This window comes from Pelobates fuscus, chromosome 2, assembly GCF_036172605.1.
Source record: "Pelobates fuscus isolate aPelFus1 chromosome 2, aPelFus1.pri, whole genome shotgun sequence".
Classification (NCBI taxonomy): Eukaryota; Metazoa; Chordata; class Amphibia; order Anura; family Pelobatidae; genus Pelobates; species Pelobates fuscus.
In genome coordinates, this window is record NC_086318.1 from 354,848,368 (window position 1) to 354,861,464 (window position 13,097).

Genomic DNA, 13,097 nt, shown 5'->3' on the forward strand with positions numbered 1-13,097 from the left:
CACCTGTCTTCTCTTCATCCACACTCAACAGGGCTGAAAGAACATTTGTGGTGGCTTTTTCAAAATTCCATGGTGTTCATTAGTAAGTGCTAGCGACCACCCAGCTATTCCTAAGGTTTGGTCTGATTGTCTCAAGCGGCATTTCACTGCCTTGATCCAGAAAATCTTTTTTTCCCAGAAATTCAATCAAACGTTACGTTCTGTTGGAAGACGTAATATAGGTCTCCAATTCTTTATTTCTTCCATTGCATTGAAGCATACAATAAATCAAAAGAAGTCAGGATAAAAAAATGATGAAAAAAAAGCTGAAAAGTAAAAATAAAAAGTGAAATTCTGGCTTAAAACTGGTCTCCAGAAAACATAGATAATAAAAATGATCAAGCCTAGGAAATGATTGTCGCTGCCTGCTTGATGTGGAAAGTAAGAGCCAAAGAAGACGGGTGCCGTGGCTGAAATTATCCTTCATCAGAATTGGTGAAGTTCTCTATTTTTGTCAAACAAGCAAACACAGGGGAAAGCGCGAACGCAGTCCCCCACTACCATAAATTATGCAGTCGAGTTTCCCACATTTGAGGAAATCGCAGAGGTCAACTGGTACGGAGTGCAATGAACCAGCCTCACTCTGGGAGAGCCACCTTAGGGATCATGGCTATTGCTCCCCTGCCAGGTAAGTATGACATGACGGGTACATTCAAAGGCACGCCCGCTGGGAAGCCTTTCCTTTAGGCTGTGGTGAAATAATAAAGCAAGTTAAAAAAAAAAAAAGCAAATAAATAATCCAAATGATAGAAGGCTACAAAAGATTACCAAACCTCATGGCTGATCGTTGTTTTCCTTAGCTACCAGTAATTTTAGTGCCTTCAGGTGGTTAGGTGTGAATAATTGAGCTGGATTCAGGGTGCGAAGGAGCAATTTGCATAAAGGCAAATGCTAGGCCAATGAGCCGAAGGATGGGAATTCGTAGCATGTAGTGAGAATAGTGTGCTGCCGGAAACAAGTGAATTCAGTGGGAGAGAAAGGTAAAAGGGACATGCTAAGAAGCCAGCGGAAGGAATGGTGCAACAGAGCTCAGGAAGAAACGGGAGTCACGTAAGACACGCCCTAGACATGGGGCGCCATAAACTTTTATTAAACCAATCTTTCAGTCTCCTTAGAGCCTGTCAAAAATTGCCAATGCTGACTGTATTTCAAGTCATCATGGCGGGGTATTGGGTAAAGTTTTCAATTAGCAATAATCACGCCTCGGATTGACCTCATGGGCTACGATACTGCCACTGCGCAAAGTTAACTGTTCAAGTGGGCCAGCTTTTAAGAGCTACCACGTAAGGACACTTTAAGACAGCGGTGAGAAAAAGTTCATGACCATAAGCCATTGCAAATTATTGTGGGAGGCAATATTCTAATTAGGCCCGCTTCCTCCTACAGGGAAGCTTAAACCCCAACAAATTCCTCGGTCTTCTTATATGGCATCTTGGAATGGTTCCAAACCTATAACAGAGAGTGAGGGCAACCATATCTTGCAGCAAACCTTGTACAATTTTTTTTCGCTCTTTGGAAACAGTTTTGCCAAGATTCTACTACAGCAGCCATTAGGCAGAGTACACAATCCGCTGGTCTACGTTCGTCCCCAAAGTCACACATTTCATGACTCCATCGATAGGAATGACCCTTGCCTAGCACCTGTCTTCTCTTCATCCACACTCAACAGGGCTGAAAGAACATTTGTGGTGGCTTTTTCAAAATTCCATGGTGTTCATTAGTAAGTGCTAGCGACCACCCAGCTATTCCTAAGGTTTGGTCTGATTGTCTCAAGCGGCAATTCACTGCCTTGATCCAGAAAATCTTTTTTTCCCAGAAATTCAATCAAACGTTACGTTCTGTTGGAAGACGTAATATAGGTCTCCAATTCTTTATTTCTTCCATTGCATTGAAGCATACAATAAATCAAAAGAAGTCAGGATAAAAAAATGATGAAAAAAAAGCTGAAAGTTAAAATAAAAAGTGAAATTCTGGCTTAAAACTGGTCTCCAGAAAACATAGATAATAAAAATGATCAAGCCTAGGAAATGATTGTCGCTGCCTGCTTGATGCGGAAAGTAAGAGCCAAAGAAGACGGGTGCCGTGGATGAAATTATCCTTCGTCAGAATTGGTGAAGTTCTCTATTTTTGTCAAACAAGCAAACACAGGGGAAAGCGCGAACGCAGTCCCCCACTACCATAAATTATGCAGTCGAGTTTCCCACATTTGAGGAAATCGCAGAGGTCAACTGGTACAGAGTGCAATGAACCAGCCTCACTCTGGGAGAGCCACCTTAGGGATCATGGCTATTGCTCCCCTGCCAGGTAAGTATGACATGACGGGTACATTCAAAGGCACGCCCGCTGGGAAGCCTTTCCTTTAGGCTGTGGTGAAATAATAAAGCAAGTTAAAAAAAAAAAAAGCAAATAAATAATCCAAATGATAGAAGGCTACAAAAGATTACCAAACCTCGTGGCTGATCGTTGTTTTCCTTAGCTACCAGTAATTTTAGTGCCTTCAGGTGGTTAGGTGTGAATAATTGAGCTGGATTCAGGGTGCGAAGGAGCAATTTGCATAAAGACAAATGCTAGGCCAATGAGCCGAAGAATGGGAATTCGTAGCATGTAGTGAGAATAGTGTGCTGCCGGAAACAAGTGAATTCAGTGGGAGAGAAAGGTAAAAGGGACATGCTAAGAAGCCAGCGGAAGGAATGGTGCAACAGAGCTCAGGAAGAAACGCGAGTCACGTAAGACACGCCCTAGACATGGGGCGCCATAAACTTTTATTAAACCAATCTTTCAGTCTCCTTAGAGCCTGTCAAAAATTGCCAATGCTGACTGTATTTCAAGTCATCATGGCGGGGTATTGGGTAAAGTTTTCAATTAGCAATAATCACGCCTCGGATTGACCTCATGGGCTACGATACTGCCACTGCGCAAAGTTAACTGTTCAAGTGGGCCAGCTTTTAAGAGCTACCACGTAAGGACACTTTAAGACAGCGGTGAGAAAAAGTTCATGACCATAAGCCATTGCAAATTATTGTGGGAGGCAATATTCTAATTAGGCCCGCTTCCTCCTACAGGGAAGCTTAAACCCCAACAAATTCCTCGGTCTTCTTATATGGCATCTTGGAATGGTTCCAAACCTATAACAGAGAGTGAGGGCAACCATATCTTGCAGCAAACCTTGTACAATTTTTTTTCTCTCTTTGGAAACGGTTTTGCCAAGATTCTACTACAGCAGCCATTAGGCAGAGTACACAATCCGCTGGTCTACGTTCGTCCCCAAAGTCACACATTTCATGACTCCATCGATAGGAATGACCCTTGCCTAGCACCTGTCTTCTCTTCATCCACACTCAACAGGGCTGAAAGAACATTTGTGGTGGCTTTTTCAAAATTCCATGGTGTTCATTAGTAAGTGCTAGCGACCACCCAGCTATTCCTAAGGTTTGGTCTGATTGTCTCAAGCGGCAATTCACTGCCTTGATCCAGAAAATCTTTTTTTCCCAGAAATTCAATCAAACGTTACGTTCTGTTGGAAGACGTAATATAGGTCTCCAATTCTTTATTTCTTCCATTGCATTGAAGCATACAATAAATCAAAAGAAGTCAGGATAAAAAAATGATGAAAAAAAAGCTGAAAAGTTAAAATAAAAAGTGAAATTCTGGCTTAAAACTGGTCTCCAGAAAACATAGATAATAAAAATGATCAAGCCTAGGAAATGATTGTCGCTGCCTGCTTGATGTGGAAAGTAAGAGCCAAAGAAGACGGGTGCCGTGGCTGAAATTATCCTTCGTCAGAATTGGTGAAGTTCTCTATTTTTGTCAAACAAGCAAACACAGGGGAAAGCGCGAACGCAGTCCGCCACTACCATAAATTATGCAGTCGAGTTTCCCACATTTGAGGAAATCGCAGAGGTCAACTGGTACGGAGTGCAATGAACCAGCCTCACTCTGGGAGAGCCACCTTAAGGATCATGGCTATTGCTCCCCTGCCAGGTAAGTATGACATGACGGGTACATTCAAAGGCACGCCCGCTGGGAAGCCTTTCCTTTAGGCTGTGGTGAAATAATAAAGCAAGTTAAAAAAAAAAAAAAAAAAAAGCAAATAAATAATCCAAATGATAGAAGGCTACAAAAGATTACCAAACCTCGTGGCTGATCGTTGTTTTCCTTAGCTACCAGTAATTTTAGTGCCTTCAGGTGGTTAGGTGTGAATAATTGAGCTGGATTCAGGGTGCGAAGGAGCAATTTGCATAAAGGCAAATGCTAGGCCAATGAGCCGAAGGATGGGAATTCGTAGCATGTAGTGAGAATAGTGTGCTGCCGGAAACAAGTGAATTCAGTGGGAGAGAAAGGTAAAAGGGAAATGCTAAGAAGCCAGCGGAAGGAATGGTGCAACAGAGCTCAGGAAGAAACGGGAGTCACGTAAGACACGCCCTAGACATGGGGCGCCATAAACTTTTATTAAACCAATCTTTCAGTCTCCTTAGAGCCTGTCAAAAATTGCCAATGCTGACTGTATTTCAAGTCATCATGGCGGGGTATTGGGTAAAGTTTTCAATTAGCAATAATCACGCCTCGGATTGACCTCATGGGCTACGATACTGCCACTGCGCAAAGTTAACTGTTCAAGTGGGCCAGCTTTTAAGAGCTACCATGTAAGGACACTTTAAGACAGCGGTGAGAAAAAGTTCATGACCATAAGCCATTGCAAAGGATTGTGGGAGGCAATATTCTAATTAGGCCCGCTTCCTCCTACAGGGAAGCTTAAACCCCAACAAATTCCTCGGTCTTCTTATATGGCATCTTGGAATGGTTCCAAACCTATAACAGAGAGTGAGGGCAACCATATCTTGCAGCAAACCTTGTACAATTTTTTTTCTCTCTTTGGAAACGGTTTTGCCAAGATTCTACTACAGCAGCCATTAGGCAGAGTACACAATCCGCTGGTCTACGTTCGTCCCCAAAGTCACACATTTCATGACTCCATCGATAGGAATGACCCTTGCCTAGCACCTGTCTTCTCTTCATCCACACTCAACAGGGCTGAAAGAACATTTGTGGTGGCTTTTTCAAAATTCCATGGTGTTCATTAGTAAGTGCTAGCGACCACCCAGCTATTCCTAAGGTTTGGTCTGATTGTCTCAAGCGGCAATTCACTGCCTTGATCCAGAAAATCTTTTTTTTCCCAGAAATTCAATCAAACGTTACGTTCTGTTGGAAGACGTAATATAGGGCTCCAATTCTTTATTTCTTCCATTGCATTGAAGCATACAATAAATCAAAAGAAGTCAGGATAAAAAAATGATGAAAAAAAAGCTGAAAAGTTAAAATAAAAAGTGAAATTCTGGCTTAAAACTGGTCTCCAGAAAACATAGATAATAAAAATGATCAAGCCTAGGAAATGATTGTCGCTGCCTGCTTGATGCGGAAAGTAAGAGCCAAAGAAGACGGGTGCCGTGGCTGAAATTATCCTTCGTCAGAATTGGTGAAGTTCTCTGTTTTTGTCAAACAAGCAAACACAGGGGAAAACGCGAACGCAGTCCCCCACTACCATAAATTATGCAGTCGAGTTTCCCACATTTGAGGAAATCGCAGAGGTCAACTGGTACGGAGTGCAATGAACCAGCCTCACTCTGGGAGAGCCACCTTAGGGATCATGGCTATTGCTCCCCTGCCAGGTAAGTATGACATGACGGGTACATTCAAAGGCACGCCCGCTGGGAAGCCTTTCCTTTAGGCTGTGGTGAAATAATAAAGCAAGTTAAAAAAAAAAAAAGCAAATAAATAATCCAAATGATAGAAGGCTACAAAAGATTACCAAACCTCGTGGCTGATCGTTGTTTTCCTTAGCTACCAGTAATTTTAGTGCCTTCAGGTGGTTAGGTGTGAATAATTGAGCTGGATTCAGGGTGCGAAGGAGCAATTTGCATAAAGGCAAATGCTAGGCCAATGAGCCGAAGGATGGGAATTCGTAGCATGTAGTGAGAATAGTGTGCTGCCGGAAACAAGTGAATTCAGTGGGAGAGAAAGGTAAAAGGGAAATGCTAAGAAGCCAGCGGAAGGAATAGTGCAACATAGCTCAGGAAGAAACAGGAGTCACGTAAGACACGCCCTAGACATGGGGCGCCATAAACTTTTATTAAACCAATCTTTCAGTCTCCTTAGAGCCTGTCAAAAATTGCCAATGCTGACTGTATTTCAAGTCATCATGGCGGGGTATTGGGTAAAGTTTTCAATTAGCAATAATCACGCCTCGGATTGACCTCATGGGCTACGATACTGCCACTGCGCAAAGTTAACTGTTCAAGTGGGCCAGCTTTTAAGAGCTACCACGTAAGGACACTTTAAGACAGCGGTGAGAAAAAGTTCATGACCATAAGCCATTGCAAAGGATTGTGGGAGGCAATATTCTAATTAGGCCCGCTTCCTCCTACAGGGAAGCTTAAACCCCAACAAATTCCTCGGTCTTCTTATATGGCATCTTGGAATGGTTCCAAACCTATAACAGAGAGTGAGGGCAACCATATCTTGCAGCAAACCTTGTACAATTTTTTTTCTCTCTTTGGAAACGGTTTTGCCAAGATTCTACTACAGCAGCCATTAGACAGAGTACACAATCCGCTGGTCTACGTTCGTCCCCAAAGTCACACATTTCATGACTCCATCAATAGGAATGACCCTTGCCTAGCACCTGTCTTCTCTTCATCCACACTCAACAGGGCTGAAAGAACATTTGTGGTGGCTTTTTCAAAATTCCATGGTGTTCATTAGTATGTGCTAGCGACCACCCAGCTATTCCTAAGGTTTGGTCTGATTGTCTCAAGCGGCAATTCACTGCCTTGATCCAGAAAATCTTTTTTTCCCAGAAATTCAATCAAACGTTACGTTTTGTTGGAAGACGTAATATAGGTCTCCAATTCTTTATTTCTTCCATTGCATTGAAGCATACAATAAATCAAAAGAAGTCAGGATAAAAAAATGATGAAAAAAAAGCTGAAAAGTAAAAATAAAAAGTGAAATTCTGGCTTAAAACTAGTCTCCAGAAAACATAGATAATAAAAATGATCAAGCCTAGGAAATGATTGTCGCTGCCTGCTTGATGTGGAAAGTAAGAGCCAAAGAAGACGGGTGCCGTGGCTGAAATTATCCTTCATCAGAATTGGTGAAGTTCTCTATTTTTGTCAAACAAGCAAACACAGGGGAAAGCGCGAACGCAGTCCCCCACTACCATAAATTATGCAGTCGAGTTTCCCACATTTGAGGAAATCGCAGAGGTCAACTGGTACGGAGTGCAATGAACCAGCCTCACTCTGGGAGAGCCACCTTAGGGATCATGGCTATTGCTCCCCTGCCAGGTAAGTATGACATGACGGGTACATTCAAAGGCACGCCCGCTGGGAAGCCTTTCCTTTAGGCTGTGGTGAAATAATAAAGCAAGTTAAAAAAAAAAAAAGCAAATAAATAATCCAAATGATAGAAGGCTACAAAAGATTACCAAACCTCGTGGCTGATCGTTGTTTTCCTTAGCTACCAGTAATTTTAGTGCCTTCAGGTGGTTAGGTGTGAATAATTGAGCTGGATTCAGGGTGCGAAGGAGCAATTTGCATAAAGGCAAATGCTAGGCCAATGAGCCGAAGGATGGGAATTCGTAGCATGTAGTGAGAATAGTGTGCTGCCGGAAACAAGTGAATTCAGTGGGAGAGAAAGGTAAAAGGGAAATGCTAAGAAGCCAGCGGAAGGAATGGTGCAACAGAGCTCAGGAAGAAACGGGAGTCACGTAAGACACGCCCTAGACATGGGGCGCCATAAACTTTTATTAAACCAATCTTTCAGTCTCCTTAGAGCCTGTCAAAAATTGCCAATGCTGACTGTATTTCAAGTCATCATGGCAGGGTATTGGGTAAAGTTTTCAATTAGCAATAATCACGCCTCGGATTGACCTCATGGGCTACGATACTGCCACTGCGCAAAGCTAGCTGTTCAAGTGGGCCAGCTTTTAAGAGCTACCACGTAAGGAAACTTTAAGACAGCGGTGAGAAAAAGTTCATGACCATAAGCCATTGCAAAGGATTATGGGAGGCAATATTCTAATTAGGCCCGCTTCCTCCTACAGGGAAGCTTAAACCCCAACAAATTCCTCGGTCTTCTTATATGGCATCTTGGAATGGTTCCAAACCTATAACAGAGAGTGAGGGCAACCATATCTTGCAGCAAACCTTGTACAATTTTTTTTCGCTCTTTGGAAACAGTTTTGCCAAGATTCTACTACAGCAGCCATTAGGCAGAGTACACAATCCGCTGGTCTACGTTCGTCCCCAAAGTCACACATTTCATGACTCCATCGATAGGAATGACCCTTGCCTAGCACCTGTCTTCTCTTCATCCACACTCAACAGGGCTGAAAGAACATTTGTGGTGGCTTTTTCAAAATTCCATGGTGTTCATTAGTAAGTGCTAGCGACCACCCAGCTATTCCTAAGGTTTGGTCTGATTGTCTCAAGCGGCAATTCACTGCCTTGATCCAGAAAATCTTTTTTTCCCAGAAATTCAATCAAACGTTACGTTCTGTTGGAAGACGCAATATAGGTCTCCAATTCTTTATTTCTTCCATTGCATTGAAGCATACAATAAATCAAAAGAAGTCAGGATAAAAAAATGATGAAAAAAAAGCTGAAAAGTTAAAATAAAAAGTGAAATTCTGGCTTAAAACTGGTCTCCAGAAAACATAGATAATAAAAATGATCAAGCCTAGGAAATGATTGTCGCTGCCTGCTTGATGCGGAAAGTAAGAGCCAAAGAAGACGGGTGCCGTGACTGAAATTATCCTTCGTCAGAATTGGTGAAGTTCTCTATTTTTGTCAAACAAGCAAACAAAGGGGAAAGCGCGAACGCAGTCCCCCACTACCATAAATTATGCAGTCGAGTTTCCCACATTTGAGGAAATCGCAGAGGTCAACTGGTACGGAGTGCAATGAACCAGCCTCACTCTGGGAGAGCCACCTTAGGGATCATGGCTATTGCTCCCCTGCCAGGTAAGTATGACATGACGGGTACATTCAAAGGCACGCCCGCTGGGAAGCCTTTCCTTTAGGCTGTGGTGAAATAATAAAGCAAGTTAAAAAAAAAAAAGCAAATAAATAATCCAAATGATAGAAGGCTACAAAAGATTACCAAACCTCGTGGCTGATCGTTGTTTTCCTTAGCTACCAGTAATTTTAGTGCCTTCAGGTGGTTAGGTGTGAATAATTGAGCTGGATTCAGGGTGCGAAGGAGCAATTTGCATAAAGACAAATGCTAGGCCAATGAGCCGAAGAATGGGAATTCGTAGCATGTAGTGAGAATAGTGTGCTGCCGGAAACAAGTGAATTCAGTGGGAGAGAAAGGTAAAAGGGACATGCTAAGAAGCCAGCGGAAGGAATGGTGCAACAGAGCTCAGGAAGAAACGGGAGTCACGTAAGACACGCCCTAGACATGGGGCGCCATAAACTTTTATTAAACCAATCTTTCAGTCTCCTTAGAGCCTGTCAAAAATTGCCAATGCTGACTGTATTTCAAGTCATCATGGCGGGGTATTGTGATAGAATTTATCTTGATTCCAAGGCTCAAGCTTATAGGTGTCATATAATGATATCCTATATTAAAATTGGCTAACTTGGAATCAGGATTGATTGCTTGATGCTTGAACAACACTTAAGACCATATATGTCTAAGTCCCGGGAGCAGAGAGCCCCCACCCAAGATGTCTCTACTCTAATCTTGTTGTTCTCTCTTACCCAGAAACTTATTTGTTATGTATACATGGCGCTCATTCCTATGTCTTATCCTATGTCCTATTCCTATGTCTTATCTGTATTCCCTTGCTATTTTTGTTCTAAGAGTATTTGCACGTAAGCACTTACTTTTTAAATGTATAAAACCCAGCTGATGAATAAAAAACGTCAGAGGCTTATTTTGAATACCAACAGGTGTCTGGTGTCTAATTCTTGCTTCTCCGAGTGCACTTGTAACAACAATTTGGGTTTCCTCTGAATATAACAAAGATCAACATTCTGATCCACAACAATTTGGTGCCGTGACCCGGGATCAGACGAATCCAGTTCATCCGGACCCAGAAGGGTTGGCTCGGAGCCCAGACGGTTAATCAGCTGCAGCGGGTAAGAAAAAGCTTTTATTTTTCTACCTATAAATGATTTAGACTCTCTGGTGCTCTTTGAGACCCCGGTCCGGGTGGGTAAGGATTTTAAAAACGTCTGATCTAAAGAACTTGTTTTCTGTGGTATTATGGTTATATTCAGGTGGAGGTTGTGTTATGTCTTGTGAAAGGAATCTTGAGATAGTGGAATAGAACTGTGGGTTGTAAGTTATTTTTATTGTTTGCCTTGTCATTTGTTTTATAATTTGAGTTAGAATCCTCCAAGGGCAGATCTCCTGATCTGTGTTTAGAAGACAGAACTGTGAAAATTCCACTGCAGCGGTCATAAGTGTTTAAATACACTGTTATTGTACAGTTTGTCTTGGTAAGGAAGTAATTAACCCTTACAAGTTTTAAGATGGGTAGCTCTGAAAGTACCAAAGGGGGATTTACGGCTTTGACTATTGTCAAGCATCACAAAGGACAAGGAGCAATTAAGAATGTTAAGAGGTTACTTAAGAAAGCTGGCATGCCCTCAGAGGGCACTCTAGACCCACATATATGGAGTGAATTTATGGCAAATTACAGAGGTTGGTTAGAAGATAATAACTTAGTAGAAGTTGCACAAAAATGGCATGATACTGCTGTTGAATTAACTAAATGTGGTTGTAGAGAAACCACCAGGAAAGGTGTACCATATTATCAATGTTTTGGACCTCTAGGGTCCCAGAGTAGGCAGGATCCTGGGAAAAATCTTGTAAACCCACCCCTTTACCAGGATAATGCAGGGACTCCTTTGGTCCCTAAAGGACAGGCGCTTTCCCTTTTACAGAGATCAAAACCTCTCTTTCCAGTAATATTACGCAGTGGGACTTCATATGGTCCCCTAGCAGCCCCTGTAAGACCTATGGGTTCATTAGAGCAGGCAGATAGCCCAGACTTAAAGGAACCCCTAGTTGCCCCCATAGACACCCCAGTGGGGCCATTAGCTCCACAATTTTCTACTCCAAGGATACCCAAAGTTGAGAGCGTATACCATGAGAACAGACAGCCTAGCTCAGGTATCTAATACTGGGAAGAATATAAGCCCTGGACACCCAGTGAACAACTGGCAATAATACAGCAGCTGGCAGATGTTTAAAAGGCCCCCTTAGCTCTAGTCCAGTCTCTATCCACAATTCAAGCTACTTACCAGTGTACTTGGATGGATTTAAAACAGATTGTGGCACTAAAAGCTGGCCCCATTTTGGCTAGAATAATTGCTAAATATACTGATGCCCATGAAGATAACCTCAGAAAAAGCAACATGCAAACAGATGAATGGTTTAGAACCAAGTCTGCATCTGGAGCATGCTATGTCACTGCAATAAGAGAATGGGCTAAGGTAAAGACAGAGGAACTAGCCCATAAATTAGGAGATATATTACAAGGGAAAGATGAACCTGTAGAAACATTTTTCACCAGACTACAGATGGCTTGGGAGGCATTGGGTTACACAGATATTGAAACCACTTCGACCAGACTGCTTATTAACTGCTTCATGGATGGTATCCACATACCCATAAGGACTGGTCTCCAAAATGCTAGACCTGAGTGGAGAAGTTTAACCTATGGTGATCTGGTGAAGGTGGCTAGGGGAGTGGAAGCTAATCTAAATACTAGAAAGAGGAGCACACCTCTAATGGCTGTAACTGTCCCTAGAGCTGACGGAGACAGAAGGCAGGTAGAATGCTGGAATTGTGGCAGGAAAGGACACATTAAACGTAACTGCAAGTGTCCTCCTAAAAATAGAAAACCCCAGGATTCTAATGATAACTCCCAAGACAGCCAACCACCTCCACCACCTCCCCCTCCCCAATAGGAAATTGGCAAACCAGTGTCCCTACATATTATAAATATCCCTGACTCTGCAGGACCCTCACCCATTTTCGATGTTACACTACCTGGGGGCCGAATAGTCCCTTTCCTGTTGGACACTGGCGCTGCTAAATCGATGTTACAGGAAAAATATGTGTTCCCGTATGAGAAATCTAATGATGTATTATCATGTGTAGGGGTGGATGGTATCGAAAATGACATTCCCCTTACCCACAAGCTGAAATTGAAGCTACACGACTCTACTGCCCTTGTGACAAGGCTACTTGTCAGCCCTAATGCCCCTGTTAATCTACTAGGCAGTGATATACTGTCTGCTCTTAGTGCAAATATCCAGTATAGCCCCACTGGAAAAGTAACATTGTCTGTGCCTTTAGAGGACAAACAAATGATATCTCTTTCAAATGTTCTGGCAACTCTCACTATGCCCAGCCATGTGCCAGAACCTACCATTGACTTGTCCTCAGTCCCTGATTCCTTATGGGCTACAGGGAAGACAGATACAGGCAGACTCTCTGTGCCCCCAGTCAAGGTGAATTTCCTGCCCGGAGCCAAACCTCCATACCAAAAACAATACCCCCTAAGCCCAGCACAGGAAGATGCTATTTCGCAATCCGTGCAAGAGTTTCTGCAGGCAGGGGTAGTTGTCCAGACCACCTCCCCTTGTAACAACAATTTGGTAACACACCATTGTACCCAATTAAGAAAAAGCAAGAGAAAGGTAAACCTGTGGTTTACCGTATGGTACATGATTTGAGGGCAATTAATGCTGTAACTGAACTGATTGCCCCTAATGTTCCCAACCCACACTCCTTGTTGGCACAAATACCACCTTCCTCTAAGGTATTTACTGTTATTGACTTGGCAAATGCATTTTTCAGTGTCCCCCTGGATCCCGACAGTCAGTTTTTATTTGCATTTACACATAAACACAAACAGTACACTTGGACAGTATTGCCACAGGGCGCACAAAACTCACCCACTATGTACAGCATGGCAATGGCCCAGATTCTTGAAGAATGGGAGAGGCCAAATAATGTAATTTTATTGCAGTATATCGATG

At 42.7% G+C, this 13,097-nt stretch overlaps 11 non-coding genes across 11 annotated transcripts; all 11 read right to left on the minus strand.

Moving 5' to 3' along the window:
- Positions 1–508: 508 nt before the first annotated feature.
- Positions 509–675, minus strand: LOC134590013 (U1 spliceosomal RNA). The gene has a single exon (XR_010087001.1). It is a non-coding gene; the product is annotated as a U1 spliceosomal RNA (small nuclear RNA).
- A 470-nt stretch (positions 676–1,145) lies between these two features.
- On the minus strand, positions 1,146–1,286 carry LOC134592920 (U4 spliceosomal RNA). The gene has a single exon (XR_010089476.1). It is a non-coding gene; the product is annotated as a U4 spliceosomal RNA (small nuclear RNA).
- Positions 1,287–2,184: 898 nt separating this feature from the next.
- LOC134590234 (U1 spliceosomal RNA) lies at positions 2,185–2,351 on the minus strand. Its single transcript, XR_010087187.1, has one exon. It is a non-coding gene; the product is annotated as a U1 spliceosomal RNA (small nuclear RNA).
- Positions 2,352–2,821: 470 nt separating this feature from the next.
- LOC134592921 (U4 spliceosomal RNA) lies at positions 2,822–2,962 on the minus strand. The gene has a single exon (XR_010089477.1). It is a non-coding gene; the product is annotated as a U4 spliceosomal RNA (small nuclear RNA).
- Positions 2,963–3,861: 899 nt separating this feature from the next.
- LOC134591233 (U1 spliceosomal RNA) lies at positions 3,862–4,028 on the minus strand. The gene has a single exon (XR_010088040.1). It is a non-coding gene; the product is annotated as a U1 spliceosomal RNA (small nuclear RNA).
- Positions 4,029–4,505: 477 nt separating this feature from the next.
- Positions 4,506–4,646, minus strand: LOC134592922 (U4 spliceosomal RNA). The gene has a single exon (XR_010089478.1). It is a non-coding gene; the product is annotated as a U4 spliceosomal RNA (small nuclear RNA).
- Positions 4,647–5,546: 900 nt separating this feature from the next.
- On the minus strand, positions 5,547–5,713 carry LOC134590594 (U1 spliceosomal RNA). Its single transcript, XR_010087494.1, has one exon. It is a non-coding gene; the product is annotated as a U1 spliceosomal RNA (small nuclear RNA).
- A 470-nt stretch (positions 5,714–6,183) lies between these two features.
- On the minus strand, positions 6,184–6,324 carry LOC134592923 (U4 spliceosomal RNA). Its single transcript, XR_010089479.1, has one exon. It is a non-coding gene; the product is annotated as a U4 spliceosomal RNA (small nuclear RNA).
- An 899-nt stretch (positions 6,325–7,223) lies between these two features.
- LOC134590014 (U1 spliceosomal RNA) lies at positions 7,224–7,390 on the minus strand. The gene has a single exon (XR_010087002.1). It is a non-coding gene; the product is annotated as a U1 spliceosomal RNA (small nuclear RNA).
- A 470-nt stretch (positions 7,391–7,860) lies between these two features.
- LOC134593307 (U4 spliceosomal RNA) lies at positions 7,861–8,001 on the minus strand. The gene has a single exon (XR_010089807.1). It is a non-coding gene; the product is annotated as a U4 spliceosomal RNA (small nuclear RNA).
- Positions 8,002–8,900: 899 nt separating this feature from the next.
- LOC134589628 (U1 spliceosomal RNA) lies at positions 8,901–9,067 on the minus strand. Its single transcript, XR_010086674.1, has one exon. It is a non-coding gene; the product is annotated as a U1 spliceosomal RNA (small nuclear RNA).
- Positions 9,068–13,097: the final 4,030 nt, after the last annotated feature.